At 31.8% G+C, this 17,507-nt stretch overlaps 1 protein-coding gene across 1 annotated transcript in view; it reads left to right on the top strand.

Moving 5' to 3' along the window:
- LOC132922485 (epidermal growth factor receptor) overlaps window positions 1-17,507 on the top strand; it is a 77,665-nt gene that overhangs the window by 24,939 nt on the left and 35,219 nt on the right. The window lies entirely within an intron of this gene.

The following is a 17,507-nucleotide window of genomic DNA, read 5'->3' as shown; positions in this document are numbered from 1 at the left end:
GTTCGCGCCTAAGACACTCGACGTTCTAAAAATCCTTCTCTCCGCCGAGTTCGTAGGTGTATATTGTTACTAATATTGTTAGGATATTCAATATGTGACGAATGACGATCGCCGTTGTTATTGTTATCGTTTAAAAATGTATAACAATTAAAAACGCACATATCGCGGGTGGTAATTTTTACATTTTTGATTCGTGTCGGTTAACGAGACGTTAGTGGAATAATTTACAAGGGAGGAGTGTCCACTATAACGTATTTGTTAGAGTCGTGTACAACATTATCATTACTATTATAGTTGATAAATATTGTTGTTAGATATATTTCTAGATAGTTCTTCATTATCTTCGCAAATATAGTTTACGTACGCTACGACAGACGGTAATACTTATAAATTGTTTTCTTCCCCTCTGCCGCTTGACAACAATGTAGATAAATACCATTAATACTAATATATTTGTCCGTCAATAAAATATCATCTTCAACATCAGACCATGAACACGCCTTATGATGCGCCGTATAGGCAAACTAACCGCCATAAGCGTATTCGTTAGGTTGTAGCGAGCGCCCGACTTGATTTTTTATTATAATTTTGTGCACCACGAATATTATAATATTTTACTTGTTATTACTCACCATAAAATTAAAATATCGATTAAAGTCTACGAGATGCCCCGGATGGCTAGATAATGTTCTTACTACAGAAAAAAAAATAGTTATCTTTATATTCAAATAAACGACACTAAATGTTGTACATTTTAACGTTTGTAATAGACGAAGATATCAGGTCATGCGGGTGTAATGTCCTCTTAAATGAATGATAACGTAGACACATTAATTCAACTCATAATGTGTGTTTGTGTGTGTGTAAGTAGGATGCGCGCGTGGATATGATTTTTGGTTACATCACAAAATGTTGAAGATCTAATATTTTTATAATCTTGTAGATACCACAATTTTTAGTGAACTCTACGATTGTTGGTAATTAATTATTATACGTTTATATGTAATACGCTATACCTCTATGTGTTTAAGGATTGTGTGAGATAACAGTCAGATTTATACGTAAAACAATACCCGAACGTGTGTTTTTCACCGTTGTACCGTAATAGATATTATTTGCACGTTAATCGACCAATCAATGTAAACATCGAATAATTTTCAATTATTTCTCAAGAGAAATTAACTTTTATCGACCGTACACGTCATGAAAGAAATAACATCATGACAAAACTTTATTGGTAATAAATAATAATTAATCGTATTGCATTCGCCAAATGACGATGCTCTGCGTCAATATAATATTATGCCGTCTAATATAATATCAGATAATACGAGGAAATATGCGTGTAATAAATTCAATAATCCCCCCTCTCCACTATCGTGTAATTTTTTATTTTAATGGATGATTAATAAATAAAAAAAATTCGCATACTTACTATGCAATGAACATTATATTATGTTGTTTTACAAGCCACGGTGATGTAATGGCAAATATAAAATTGTCAAAACGCGCGCGCAAAACGGTTAGTAGTTATACAACATTTTTATAACGATGATGATATAACGTTATTGTCATTATTTTAAGGATTTATTGTAAGATTTTTATCGTTACCCATGACATTGCCACGGACTTACAATTATTATTATTATTATTATTATTATTATTTATTAATATTCCAATAATGCATTCTCATCACTTATCAATTCACATACGATATCGCATCTCAACTAGTAGCTACAGGTTGATGAAAAGATTAACAAATTCGATGTGGGCTTCTAAACACGATATCCCTCATCGTCATAGGATCTAAGATTGTGTTACAGAATTATATTATTATATTTTAATAATATCGTTTCTCCTGCCCGCATTTTAAACCCGATCGGTTCCGGCCGGCCGCGACGATCAGTGCTCCGTATCATAATACGTTTGTCTCGAAAATAGAAGCGAAGATTCTATGTTTAGTATGTTTCTTTGATGAGTTCATTTATATATCGTATAAGAAACAACACTACTAAAATTTGAAGATTATTAATAAAAAGTTAGTACAAAAAAGATAAATAAAAAATTATAGATCTTATAATTAAAATACCTATACTGTCCTCGGTAAGTACCTAAAAAAGTAAAAATAATACCTGCTGGGGAATTTTTGAAATTCATCGATTTTTATACTTGAATGTTGTTAAACGATTAGCAGTTTGTTCATTTATAAATCCCCTTACAACGATTTTGTTCAGCATACAATGAGAACATTTCGAACGCCATCATATATTATTAAGCATACAGTTTCCTTGTGTAGTGGCGGCACGCATCCTTGGCTGGCGAAAACAATGTTTCATACACACACTAGTCACTAGTGACAGTATTCCCAAGCCGTACATATTATTATACTAACCTGCAGAAATTATTCAGTCTATATTTAATCTTACGTATAAACGTTAAGTTGATTTATCATCTCTCATATAAAAAAAAAATTGATTGTTATTATTTGTTATCGTTGTTTGATGGTAATTCAATAAATGTGTTTTTGCTTAGTCGTTGTTCTCCTTGACCGTTTGTTTGTCATGTCAATTCGACGGTGCCATTTTTCTCTATTATAAGTTTATTCATTATTTCATCTATTGTAAGAATTGGTCGTCACTTGTATTGAATTTATATATTTATTTTGTTTAAACACGTTAAGTCCATAATATAAGTCGTAAGTGTTTGGGTAATATAATAATTAATAGTATTATGAGTTATAATCATAATATTATTATCTCAAATTTCTGTGAAATGTGTTGCTTGTTCTTACTCCTTGAGTGGAAATATAAGTACGAATTCTAACAAGCCGCGCACTCTAGCGGAGACTCGGCGTTAGACCTTAGTGAATTTCCGGGTAATAAAAAAAATAATGCCATCTACGATAATGTTTTCCAAAACGATTTCGACGTTTTTAATATTATAATTGTTGTCGTTTTTCAATCGACAATGTCTGTTGCTCAGTTTTAGTCTTTGCACGTTGTATCTTGTATGGCGTGTATATTTTCGAGACGTTTCATCAGAACGCCATGCGCTTAGTAAGAAATATGTTAATAAACACGTTTTAATTATAACACAGTATAGCAGCGTATAAGAGCTTTATTTCGATTGAGAAATAACAGTGACTAATTGACATCATATCGTACGACCATAATAATAATAAAATGAGTACTCGTTACAGTACATACGTACATTGTACATAATATTATATACGTTTATGGGTATTTCTTTAATTAAAATTAATTTACGAAAGTCGAGATATGACACAAGGAATCGTTATTGCCATTAATGCCTAGCAACATATTTTATTATTGAAAAGTTATAATTATGTTTCCGACCATATTATACTATTATTATCATTATTACTATATTGTACGACACACATCAACAAGCTCGTAGTGCGGTACATAATATAATAACATGATATTATATCGACGTATCGTTACATCTTGTAATCGGCTACAACACGTCGCGTTAAATAGTAAATGATAGTACCTATATATTATTATATTTAATTATTCTGCGAATAAAATTAGAAACGCGACTTAAACGGTAACCAGTTTGTATTTTTTTTTTTATTAATATGCATAAGTTTAGAAAAATGCAGCCGTTGTACTTAAACTACGTACTTAGCTGCATTTACTGCAATCTGAAAGAAAACTATAATATTTCAGATCGTATACGACAGTGGTCAGACTAAGACATGGCCTTCATTACAATCACGACTGTAGATTACAATTTACAATAATCATAGAATCGTTTCAATTAATATAATAATATGTACCTACAAAATAAATAATATTATTAGTAATTATCTTGTGTATATGTATCTATACGATTCAGTTAGGTTAGTGGGACACAATGATATTTGCTGGAAAATTGCGAACGGTGCAAATCACTGTCATAGTTGGATATAATTCTGGAATCTAGGCCCTAGGGATATATTTTATATAGACAATTAAAAGTTCAATTTAGTCAACATTTCCCAATGTCAAGGTGTTGGTGTCTCGCATCTAACTAACTAATATTTTGTGAAAATATTATCTTTTCTGTCTATTATAAATTTTACTACTGGTTTAGTCGGTTACAAAAAAAAAATTACTCAGCTACATTGTCGCTCATTTAACTACAATCGTTTTTCATCGTAACGATTAGATAGAAATAAAAATACTCGCAGAACTAAAACAAAATGCCCATCGTGTTTCACTAACAACAAATCGTGTCGAAAATGTTCGATCGCAGAAACGTTGCGATCACTGTTGCGTTGTAAAAGACGGTTTCTTAAAAGTTAAGTGTTTGCTGCTCAGACGTACGCGTGAAAAACGATAAGATGTTTTTACGGAGACGTATCCTATAGTTAATTTGCGGTCGTGCACAATATATACGTCTTAAACTTAAAGGATCACGGCGATCACGCAATACCCCGTGGTGTGAGGAACAAACTTCAGCGGCAGATGGCGACACGCGTATCGCAGCTGAACTGATCTCAGCCTCTCGTGTACCGCCGCTCGGTTCAGTAGCCCCGCGCGCTCGGCGACGAGAAGAGAGAGAGAAAAAACAATACAATAACAACAACAACAGTCATGGGAGCCGCCGCCGCCGCGGTCGAAGAGAAGTTGTGGCGATCGGCGGCGGCGGGAGAACTGGTTTTCCCCTTCACCACCGCCGCCATGCACCTCCACGCCGGTCGTCACTCACCTACAGACTATACCAGCATTACCAGCAGCTAACCCTATATTATCATTATTGTATGCCGCCGGTCAACACGCACGCACAGGTATTCTGGAAAGAGCAAGTGTCGTCGTCGCGGCGGCGGCGGCGGCACAGGTAAACCCAACCGCTCGGCGCGGCCGGAGTGGGGAAGACACCCAACGCTGGCCGCTCCTCTGCGCGCGTGTATACAATAATATTATTGTCGTGAAGAGTTTTTAATTTTCCACGTATATTGAGGTACACCGCGTCGCTCCCCACCACAACCACCGCGGCCGCATATATTGTACAGAGTGGTCGCGGCGGTGCCCCACTCGTCGCGCCGTCCGGTGGCAAAATTCAGTGTGCAATGTGCATACACGATTTCGCGTAAACGCTAATTTTCATAAAATGCACTCGCGGTGTCTACGAAGGCAGTGAGATTTAATGTAATGTGGGGGGGGACCCAACTTCATACGCGGAGACTCCATTGTTGCGTGTGAGTTATGAATTATTATACTGTACAAAGTATACTAATATGAATGCCATCGAAATTGCGTCGAATGCCTATAAGAAATAGATCGACATTTTCGTTAAAAAATTTATAAAATTGTCCGGATAAATAGTTGACAAGATTTTGTGATGAGACTGTATTTAAATTTTTTCTGAAAAAAAAAATGTAACTCCCTCCCCCACTTCAGATTTCTAGATCCGCGAGTAAGTTCTGTCGCGTTGAAATATTAATCGACGACTGACCGCCACGCCGTCGGTTACAACGACCAACCGTCGAGTTATGCGCGTCACGCGAACCGCCCTGTACACGCGCATTGGAAACCGCTTATTGAAAAATGTGCGCATGCGCGTACGCCATGCATTCCTGTAAGGCCTTTCGTCGTTACCCATTGTGTTCGCACCGCCGCCCGTCGCGATTGTCCGCTTCTCGCCAAATCAGACTCGGCCAACGGGCAACATCGCTTCGGTCGGGTGCTCAACTTTCGCAGTGGACGAAATGCAAAAAATGCAAATATTCTCCGCGCAGAACGGAAAAGAATTTTACCCTTCTGAAAACACTTCGAAACTGTAATAATAATAATTATTATCTTATTATCTTTACTTCGCAATTGATCTCCTGAACAATGCACGGCATTAGCGTATATTATATGTCTGCTCTGGCCACTCTGGCAATTGGTATTCACTCGTGCATTCAAATCGACTCGAGACCAATTTTTAGAAATTCTTACGCAAGTGAGAACTGAGACAAATATTGAACTTCTTTGTATGAAACGAGGAACTTCTTTAAAATATGCTCTTGGCCAGATCCGCGAATAATAATTGTTCCAATAACATGCCTGTATCATGCGCGAGTCTTGGGTTATATTCCTCGTCGTGATTTTAAATACTGTACATTATTGTCAATACGACGATGATAAAATGATAAACTTTTGTACAATTTTTGAGTCTCATCTGTATAAAAGAAATCAGAATTCTGCATAAGTTTAACGTTATTTATTAATATTATAGGTAGTATTCACTAAGTAAAATAAACGCAGATACAATATTATATACTTGCTATAGTTGCTTATTTACTTGGATGGATGTCTGCAACTGCAACAGTCGAACTCAAAACTAACGAAAGACCGTGTTTTCTAACACAGTTATTGTTGAACAATAGAATCCGTTGTTATTACTAATTTTGAATAACAAAATCAATAAATTGATCCACGTTTTCGTGACGAGAAATAAACATGAAATATCGAAATTCTATTTAGAATATAAAACATGAAATGAAAATGTAGCAATCGGATGTAATTTAATTATATAATTAATTAATTACGTTACACGTATGGTTATTATGTTTTCATTACACGGATGTTACCTATTTGCCAATTATTACCTGTTGTATTATAGTTCGATAAAAATTAATTAATGTGTCAATAAATTGTAATTTATGGCATTATTGAAACATATGCGCATAATATAATCATGTAGGCACTTAAGTATAATCGTTAAATGTGTTCTCATCGTACCTATAACCTATAACATTGTATTTGATAAAAGAAACTATAATAATATCAATGTATTGAAACATAATATGCTATTCTTTTTTTTTAAAAAAAAAAGCAATAATTGTGAACGTTATTTTTAATTACGAATAACATAAACTAATGCTCGTCACTTATATATCAGAAATAAATATTAAATAATCCATAATGTAGCTTTCATGTAGACGATTATTAATTATTATATCTTGATTAATGTTAAGGCCATCAAGAAATCCTGTGATACCTCTAGGCTGCACATACCTGCGATACTTCTCTTATGGTTAGGTCAGAATTATAATCTTGCAGGTACACAAATAAGGTATAGACGCTGGTATTTATAAACTCTTTTATCGGATCCTGTGAAGGATCGTTTAAATATTTTGTACGTCTGTTCGGCCATATAATAATACGCTATGGTTTGTACCATGTTAGTATGTTACTAATAGCCAACGCTTTGTTTTTACTTAAGGTGTTTCGTAGAATATATTATACGAGTCTAGTTTCTATTATTCCACAGGACCAAAGCACGTATACGATGAAAATATTTTCTTAGATCCGTCTCTGTCGATTCTTTTTAACCTCGAGAATAATACCTACATATTATTACATGCGCGGGTAGCCGGTAGGACTCTGAAATTATTTGAATAGATTCGCTAATGGTGAAATACACTCCGCTTGTAGATGTATTGCAATTTAAAATATTGAAAAACGCATACTAACTAGTATATATACGTTTCAAGTTATCTATAGGTAATACTTTTAACATTTTTGCAAATTCTTTATCAAGGCGGACAAAAATGTTGTCTGATAACGATCTATTTATGGTTTGACTTTGACATGATGTTGTATCAGCTATAATTATAATATGTTATTATAAAATATGTCTTCCATACTCGGCCAAAGTTAGTTGAAACTATAAGTTTGTTTATTAATTTTATATAATATTATATAATGTACTCGTATATTTAGATAATGATATATTATATAAACGTGTTGACTAACTACACAGTGCACAATTATAGTTTTAACTATACTCCAGCACTGTTTGTTTTGTGTTAAATTCAAACACATTAAATAATTGTTAGTTCGCAGTGTTCGCACTGTTCAGTGTTCACTGTGTAGTAAGATATGTACAGTGATGGCGTATCTTCAAGAGTATTATACAGCTTAAATTTAATAATTTTATTTAAACGAGCACCTACAGAGATACACTCTTTCTAATGTATAGATAGATCTTACAAAACTTTGCAAATTATAAAAATGTACAACTACATTACAATACATACATAATATAATATGTATATTGTATAGTATCCTTGCGCATATGTATTATAACTAATGTACCTACCTACCTATATTATATATAATAACTCGAAGTCGATAAAATCTGCATATGTATGTTTAGCTGGACAACTCTGCATCTCTGCAATATACAGTTCTACGGACACCTACTGTAATAATTATAATAATATGTAGGCATTGTTTAATCCGTTTATGTTTATATGCAGGGTTTGTTGGTGATGACGCTGTAGCTGCAATTATTAGTCGTATGATATTATTATTGCATTTTTGATTTAGCGCCTTACTATATAGCTGTTTACTCATCCCTTTTATTCGTATCCAATATCGTGACTTATTTGGATATAGTTATGTACTTGTGTATAAGTATACCATTTTAATATGTTTACGTTTCAATTCACTCACTCACTGAAAATAGTCTTATTTACAATTTAATTGTTTGTATAAATGTATAATATATATATATACCTACTAATTATTTAAATAAAATAACGCCTTCAAATTGTTTCCAAATTACCGAATTGATTTTTTTTGGGACTCGGGTAATACAATATATCGTTGTAACATACGAATTTTATGTTCCGATGAACTTTCATTTTAATAATATGATTATATTAAAATTAATTTTTTTTAACCTAAGTTGAAAAATCATAGGATATTGGAAGTATGGAAACCAATTCGAATAGTTAAGTACATAATGATAAATAATTTTTATCGACAACCAATTTCATAATTTCTCAAGTATAATTTAGTGACAAACTCACTATTTTTTTTTTTAGTTTATCGTAGTGGCATAATGATGTTTCTTGGAAATCAATAAAAGGCCAATACTTTCACGACCTCGAAATTATTATGAAACGAACGGTTTTCAATTATTTCCGCTATATGTATAAGGTCAGGACCTAATTAAACGATTTTAAATTTGTACCTACCGGTAAATGTAGATAGAATAGATACTATTCCGCGTGTGTATTGTTTTTGATTATCTCAGCGATAGACATTTTTGTAGTAATTGTTGATAAACTACTTCTATAAGTGTTTACTATATTAAAAATAACGTTATATAAAATATAATATATATATACAATTCCGAATATATAATAATATGTTTTATGTTGTATAAATACAGTGTTTGCTTTTGATTTTGTAATTGCGTTATTTATTATATATTTTATATTATAATAATATGCTGTTCATAAAAATATATATGCGCGTATAGCTTATCGTTAAAACGCATTTGTAAAATACAGATAAACTGTTCGGAATTGGAATATTGAATAGACTTCGTATCTCGTTTTGTATTTTATACATTTTCAACACCGACCGTGTGAATATAATGCGTATATAATACTTTTTTAACTGTATATGACTATAGTCTATAATCTATATATATATGTATTGAGTATGTTTATGCGTATGAACCGTGCACCACGACACGCACATGAGGGTAACGAACCTATTTGGGTAGTATATAATTTGTTGAAACTAATAACTAATAAGACAGTTAATTTTAAAACTAGTATTGCTATAACTATATTATAATATATTAATCGTGATTTTCAAATAGATGTATAATATACTAGTAATACAGCGTAGTATTAGGTACCTGTATCTTACTTATAAATCTAACAAGAAAATATTTCATTATTTTCGATAAAATAATTATTCGCATATTTTAGAATATATGTATATGTGTACCTATAACAAATTCAAAATTTTATTTTTATTACAAAAAGTATGCGTGTATAATATTGTATACATATAACATTTGCTATGCACACAATATATATACAATGTTATTTTTATATAAGTATACTTATCGAAAAGGGTAGTGATATGCGTGTTTATATTGATCTTCGTCTCTCGTTTTTATCTAGAAAATGTGTTCGCCGAATACAGATAATATACGTCAAGGGTATGTTATTAGGGTGTTGCTGCCGGAGTGTTTGAGTTTTCGTTTGGTAAAATATGTTCTTATTGTGTAGTTTGTCGATGATACACGGGTACCTACTTCATACTAAATAATATATGGAGAATGGCTATTTTTTTCATATTCATATAATACTTGTTTTCTTAAATGTTGTACATCGCCGAATTCGCGAACAGAAGGACGCGAGACAGTCCCTTCGTCGGGGTTCGGCCTACCTAAAACACTTGATTGAAAAGACGCGTCTAAAGGATTTCTGGGATCGTCTGTCCGCCGCGGCGGCTCTTTTCATTCGGGATTATAATATACGAACCCTCGAAACATTATTCCGTGTATAATAATAATTGAATAAAAGGTATCATTCGCACGCAAACACAACACTGTGGTGTATAATAATAATAATAATATCTCTCAGGCACACCTCATAAACAACAAAATACTGAAAGCCGAATATCAATAGTGAGCGTGTGGAAAGAGAGTAGACTGCAAATATATTTTATTGTGTACAGAAAGAATATTATTATAATGTAAAACACGTGTTTTTTTTTTGTTTGATAATGATTTTAATATTATATAATTGATAAACAAAATTCAAAAGATAAAGGTATACAGATACACTATATAGTAATATATACAAACGCACCGCGCATACAACGAAATCAGCTAAAAAATCATTACATTATAATTATGATACTAAACGCTGAAGTTTTCGTTTCTGTCTAGACCATTTTCGGTTACATATCAGCTTACCAATCTGTCAAAACGCAAATGTGGGCGATTTTTCTTTTTTCTTGTCCGTCTCTAGCTGTTTAGACTGAACAATAAAACTGTTGACAACGATAAAAAAAACTCGTATTTTTACATGATGGATGCGGGAGACGTCCTCTTACGGTCTCGTAAACATGGTTATCAATCGTATAAACCCGTACCGATATATTTATTTGTTTCGGTCAAGTTATAATATTTCAAACCGCAACATGGTGGTTTATGCGTGTGATATTTTACAGTGAATATACAACAATAATAATATTAATACATATTTTATTTTGTCGATACGACGTTTTATTTTTGACAATAGCTGCACTAAGTTTCAAAACAAGAAAAAAACCGAACTGTTGTCAAACGACTCCGTTTTATAATATTCACTATAACTTATAATCAATACACATTTTGTTATATTATTTCGTCTTGGCGCATATTATTCAAAACGCGAGTACTAAAATAATGTATTATAGACTATAGTAATAATAAAAAAATAAATACTAATGTATAGCACTGCGCAGCAGCCTTAGTCGTGTATAATGCAAACGGCTTGTACAATCAGACGCACGATATTTATATTATACGTACACATACATTTTATCTTGATCATATTATATTACAATATATTGTATTAACTTCGTAGTCTACGATTGTATACTTTGTCTTATTTATATTAATGCATTGTTTTTATTTTACAGGTAAGGATACGGTTTGCAGGTGTATATTATTATAAAATGTACGCATTATTTCTCCTACGAAAAATCTCTTTGCAACTCTTATTGTAAGTACTTGATATAAGTTTTAACAATGTGTACCCTACGTATTAATAAATACCTATAATGTACTGCAGCATGCTTATTGCTTATGAATTTACGATTAATATTTTATATTGTTATGTAACTGGTGGCGGTCGACTTTTGCTGCACCAACTTACGGATTAGGGGCATGGCTCGTTTGGACCAAAGCAAAAAAATTACTTTTGGATCAATTTTGGGGACTCATTTAAAATTTTAATAATTTTACATGACATTTCTTTGTGAATTTGTGAAAATTATAAAAGCATACCTAACCAATAGTGACATCAAAATTGTGCATCTACAGAGTGATTCATCTATAGCATACTTACTCCATTTTTCTTTTTCAATTACCCATTTGTTCGAAATCATATTTTTGAAATTTTTAAATATACTAAAAGACCATATTTTTAAGTTTCTGAGATTTTTTGTGATATTCAGAGTGTAGAAACTTATTTTATAATCACAACCCTCCTTTAAGTAGTAAATTATTTAGATACTTTAAAGTATCAAAATCAAAATTCACACAAGTATATAGTTTTTGAGTTTCTTAACGTTATATACCTACTAAGGATAATATTGGTTCTGAAAATGGGTAGAGACAATATGGGAGCTATGGTGATTTGAAAATTTCATTAATTTATACTTATCAGTTATCCATCATAATTTATAATAAAAAGTAGTAGTTACGAGATATTCCTTAAATAAAAAAATCTCAAGAATTTTAGAATATGGTTATTATAAGTATATTTAAAACACTCAAAAATCAAAATTTGTAAACATTTATAGTAACAAATGAAAAACTCCAAAAATGGGAGTATGTTCACTCATTTTGGTGAATTACTTTTATTTGTTTGGATATGTCACCAGCTCATTGGTTATGGACGAAACGGTGATAATGCATGATACAACTCGACATTTGTGCAGTCTAATAGATTATTTTAATATAAATGCGTCGTATGCGCCAAAAATGGTCATACGGTGTGTAACCAGTGCGGTATATCGCGTATACGCGGTTATTCTTGCCAAGGTTTTCCGCGTATTGCAATTTACGCGTTGATAGTTGATACATACAAGAAATTTAAATTTCTTTAAATAACGGTCGTAGAGTCATGTGAAATCGTCTCACTATTTCTACAAAAAATGTGTGAATAATATGTGCGACTTCGAGCATTCTACCTTGACACCCGGCGCGTAACCAACGAGAAATAGTTAGACTGGCCACACTCATATAATATTGTGACTTACCACTGTAGACCACTGTGGTGGTTAACAATTAGACTCGGTTATTTGGCTGCGACGACCATTTCACATTAAACTGACCTATGGAAAATATCGCGGTTACCCGTTTGCAGTATTTACCGTATAATATGTATTCGGAGGTCTCCACCAGGGTGGATTTTGACAATATAAATATTTCGGCGACGACTGTCCAAAAACGTCTGTTCGCGAATCACATATATACTGTAGAGTGTAGACGTCTATAAGCCATCACGCATGCTGGAAACCGCATATGGTAGATACTTAAGCTCGGTGACCGCCGTCTACACACCACGATAATCTTATTGATGTGTTTTTGTCGGTTGTCAAGATAGGTTAAGTTAAAGGTGTAATGATTACTGTGTCCGTGATCCGTGTTGTGTTCCATATTATACATATATATAATATATATCTAACACGTGTGTTAACAAAATGTTGGTAAATGGTAAGACGTTACTTATAGTTAATAATATATTTAAACTCTATTTCGATAACTTTCAACATGAGTATTTTTTAAGATGTGACAAAAATCTGGTCACAGTTTTCGACTATAACCGACCTTTTGAGTGTATATTATGTATATATGTTATAGTGACGCGCAGTGTGACAAAATTTTGGTGAAACGAGTCTTATTTGTATTAGCAGTTTTCACCTCGAAACTCAATTAAATCTTTATATTAATAACAATAACTTATATGCTAATTAATGAACAAAGTCGATAAAATGTTTTAAAATATAGTTACAAGAATAAAAAGTACATTTAAACATTGTTTGGTAAGAGGGTGAAAACAATTAGTTTTGCATATTTTTTGTGCCGTGGTGCCTACTAAATCCGTCCCCTTTTAGTTTACTGCTACTAGTGCTACTGCTCATTCGTATCAACTCTTGTGGGTCGTAAATGTAGGATGAACATCTGCAGTCACCCATGTTATTCACAGATCTCTAGTAGGAATAGTGACTTCGACGATGCTTCTTTAGAATTTATTGTATTTGCGTATATAATATATATATATATATGCATTATGCATGATTTATATTATATTGTATAAGTTATGAGAATCCAAGTAAAACATTGTTAAAATAGTTGCGTGACATATAAATATAAGTATTGTTGTGCATTGTCGCTTCGAATATTATTTATGTACTCATACTAAATTAATGGACATAGTCACCCCAATTTTTTTATTTTTTTATTACTGAATTCTTTTAATTGATAATTTTGAAATTTTCAAGTGTATTCAAAAATTAAAGATAATATTGTATGCTATTTAACTTCATTTTTTTTAAATGTAATCATCTTTTTTGGTGTAAATTGTTGAAGCAGATTATTTCTTAAATATTGATGTTTATAAATCAAAATTTGAACTAGTTGATATAGTTGCTGAATTATTAAACTTTTTGTATGAAAGATATAGTTATTATAATTGATTTAAAGATACCTATGGGCTATGGTAATTTATTAAATTATAATACTTTATTATAAATATTAGTATAATATTATAACATTTGTAAGTGTTATGTGTACCTATAATAAGTACCAGACTAAGTATCAAATCTATTTTATATTTTATGAAAAACCATTATTTAAGATTATCCTAAGAAGTAAGAATCTATAGATAGGTATATACTGCAGTTGGTATGTATAATACGGTTTATATAATAACTGAGAAACTGCTTAATTGTTAATATTTTGATTTAAATTGATCAACATATTACAAAACATATTTATAGTATAATATGTATACTTAACAAAAAAGAGATTTTAAATTTAAAGATAATGATATTTCTATCTCCATTACAAGATATGAGAATATATAAAAGTATCTAAAACTATATTGTTTTTATGTAAGTTCACTAAAAAAATTACAAAACTGAATTAAATAAATAAATTCATTGTTAAAGGAATTGAATATGCTTGGTGAAAACTCCGTATTTGGCCCATTTGATATATAATCGTATAGATCATGGACGTAGAGTCTGCAGCATTATTCATTAGTAATTAGTAATTATTACATTATATAAGCGTGCAGCATCGCTGATAACGGTACTCTAACTATTGGGTATATTAAGTGAAAATTCGACGGGGTGATTGATGAAAGTTTACGATGTTTTCATTTTAATACATAATAATTAATAACGGTATCACCTTTTATTTATAGTAATAATATTATATTTTGATAGAGTATAGCACCAATCGTATATAATAACTAATAATATACGCATAGATGTGTCTAATTCTATCGATTATAATAAAACATTTTGGCATTTGCAATGTACTGCTCTTGAATTTTGGGTTATAATACTATTTGATAATAAAGATTACCTATATATATATATATATATATATATATATCTTTATGTATAAATGTGTGTATAAAGAACAATTAACAAATAATATTAATTATTATAAATTAGCGATTTTATAAAAAAATAAACGATAATTTTCCCATACAAATAATTGGTCAAAACGGGTTGTAATTTTTTAATATATCATTTGTCCCGCAACCGGTCCAAACGTGCTTTGCCCCCGGACTGTAATGATGGTCTTCGAAATTACCAGGTAAACAATTCATTTTAATTACGTATTTAGTTTTTTCGACCATATAATAATATGTGATATGTACGGCGTACATTGTACGCGCTATATGGACGGCTTCTTTGACGTGTACCTATACATGTATAATGTAGTCTCCAATATTCTGAACGTCTATTGTACACTAAAATGTATGTTTCGTATAGTTGTACACATACCTGTACGGGTTATACTATGACGCTCTTCTCTGCTCTATCTCCATTACTCTCCGTGTTTCTCTCTCTCTTTGTTACTATATTTTTTTTTCTTTCGCACACCAGCCAAAAGCGTGCTGTTGTGTATATCGCACCGGAGCAACATCAGATGAAAAACGGCGTGCGTGATGCTATTGTGGGCGGCTCGAAGAATCCGCGTAGATCGACGCCGAGTGGACACATGGGAAATATAATATTGATAGGTTTTAGGTATAATATTATATTTGACGGACACAACTAGCTATATTTCGATTGTAACACACAACACATACACATATTTTATATTAACATTGTATTAGAATATACCTTTTATAAAGTTATAGGTTATACGTACTCGTACATTCGATAAATTCGAATCATATTATATTATAATTAATAATTAATAATTTATATACATATATAGTTTATATTTTATTATATACGATCGCCTGGTATATACGGCTTGTACTTAACTCGTTTAATCCGATTAGCATCTAATTAAAAATTACACACACACACACACACACACACACACACACACACACACACACACACACATCATATGTGTACGCCGCGTCAATTATTAGTTATTGATATGCTGTGTTCGACGCAGTTTACCGCGGCACACCAATAACATATATAATATTGTATATAGGTATTATATACACTGGCATATAATAGCCAATAGGAATGTTGGAATGGAATGTGCGTGTGAGCGCAATGACGGACAACCGTAGTTCTTCTAGTACCTTCACATTGAATTTATGTATATAATATATTATGTGTTTGTATAGTTATAAACGTTACGATGAGTTTTGGAGTTTTAAATTTAAACTACGCGTCATTCGAACAGTCGTCGCATCCTCCAGACCATAATGATGAATATACGAGTGCATATAGGTATATCTAATATCTAGATACCTGCTATAGGTATATCATTCAATCGGGTTTGAATCTGGTTTTAAATGTACTGAATGCTTAGAATCCTAAAGCTAGTTTTACAGATACACTGCTGGTTCTTGTTTAAATATTATATAAGTACATTTTATTTTTCATAAAATATATAATAATTTACGTCATGGTGTTAGTTTCCTTATAAACAGTATCCATTCTTTATAATTCATAATATTATGTGATACGAATTTAGTACATTTTGAATAAATAGTAAATTAATAGTTTATAAGCTATGCTCATCTATCCTTTTTATAATCGCAGCATATTACTTTATACACATTCCCTTTTTATGTATAATCTATCTTTTATATCACATCCTATGTAAGATGTTATAATTATGATGTATTTCGTTATGTGTTTTTACTTAAAAAAAGTATGTTCACCGTTCAAGACAGAACTTAAAGCCGTTTTAATAATCATAATATATCGTGTATCGGCGTTATCGTCGTTGGACGCAGATAAATACCATAAAAAAATCAACGTTCCTCATAAAAGTATTACTAACACGCTACACACTCGTGATATAATATACGTTGTCCTCCTACTTCACTAAAGGAATGTATATAATTATAAGCACTACGAGGCGATAATTTTCAACTCGCGCCGTCCAACATAATAGGTGTATTATACACTTTGGCGTTTTCTCGTTGTCTCTGTGAACCTTATAATTTGTTTATTCCACAGTCACGACATACACCGAAAAACAGATATATATATACATATATACAAACGACCGTCTTGAACGGCGCACGTTAATATACAAATAGTAATTAGAGAGATTTTTTTTCGACGTTCACGTTTAAATGTCGTGTACACGTTTTTTTTTCACGGGTTAAATTTTCATTGGTCGTGATCGCCGTATGTGTCAATCTGGTACGAGTTTTGACTCTTCGTCGCCGCCGATAGTATAATATATAATATACATAGGTACAAAACAACGGTGACGACGCGGTGTGGCTATATAAACCAGAAAAATAAAAACAATAATAACACGGC

The sequence above is a fragment of the Rhopalosiphum padi genome, chromosome 2 (genome assembly GCF_020882245.1).
Source record: "Rhopalosiphum padi isolate XX-2018 chromosome 2, ASM2088224v1, whole genome shotgun sequence".
Lineage (NCBI taxonomy): Eukaryota > Metazoa > Arthropoda > Insecta > Hemiptera > Aphididae > Rhopalosiphum > Rhopalosiphum padi.
This window is presented reverse-complemented; position numbering and strand designations above follow the sequence as displayed.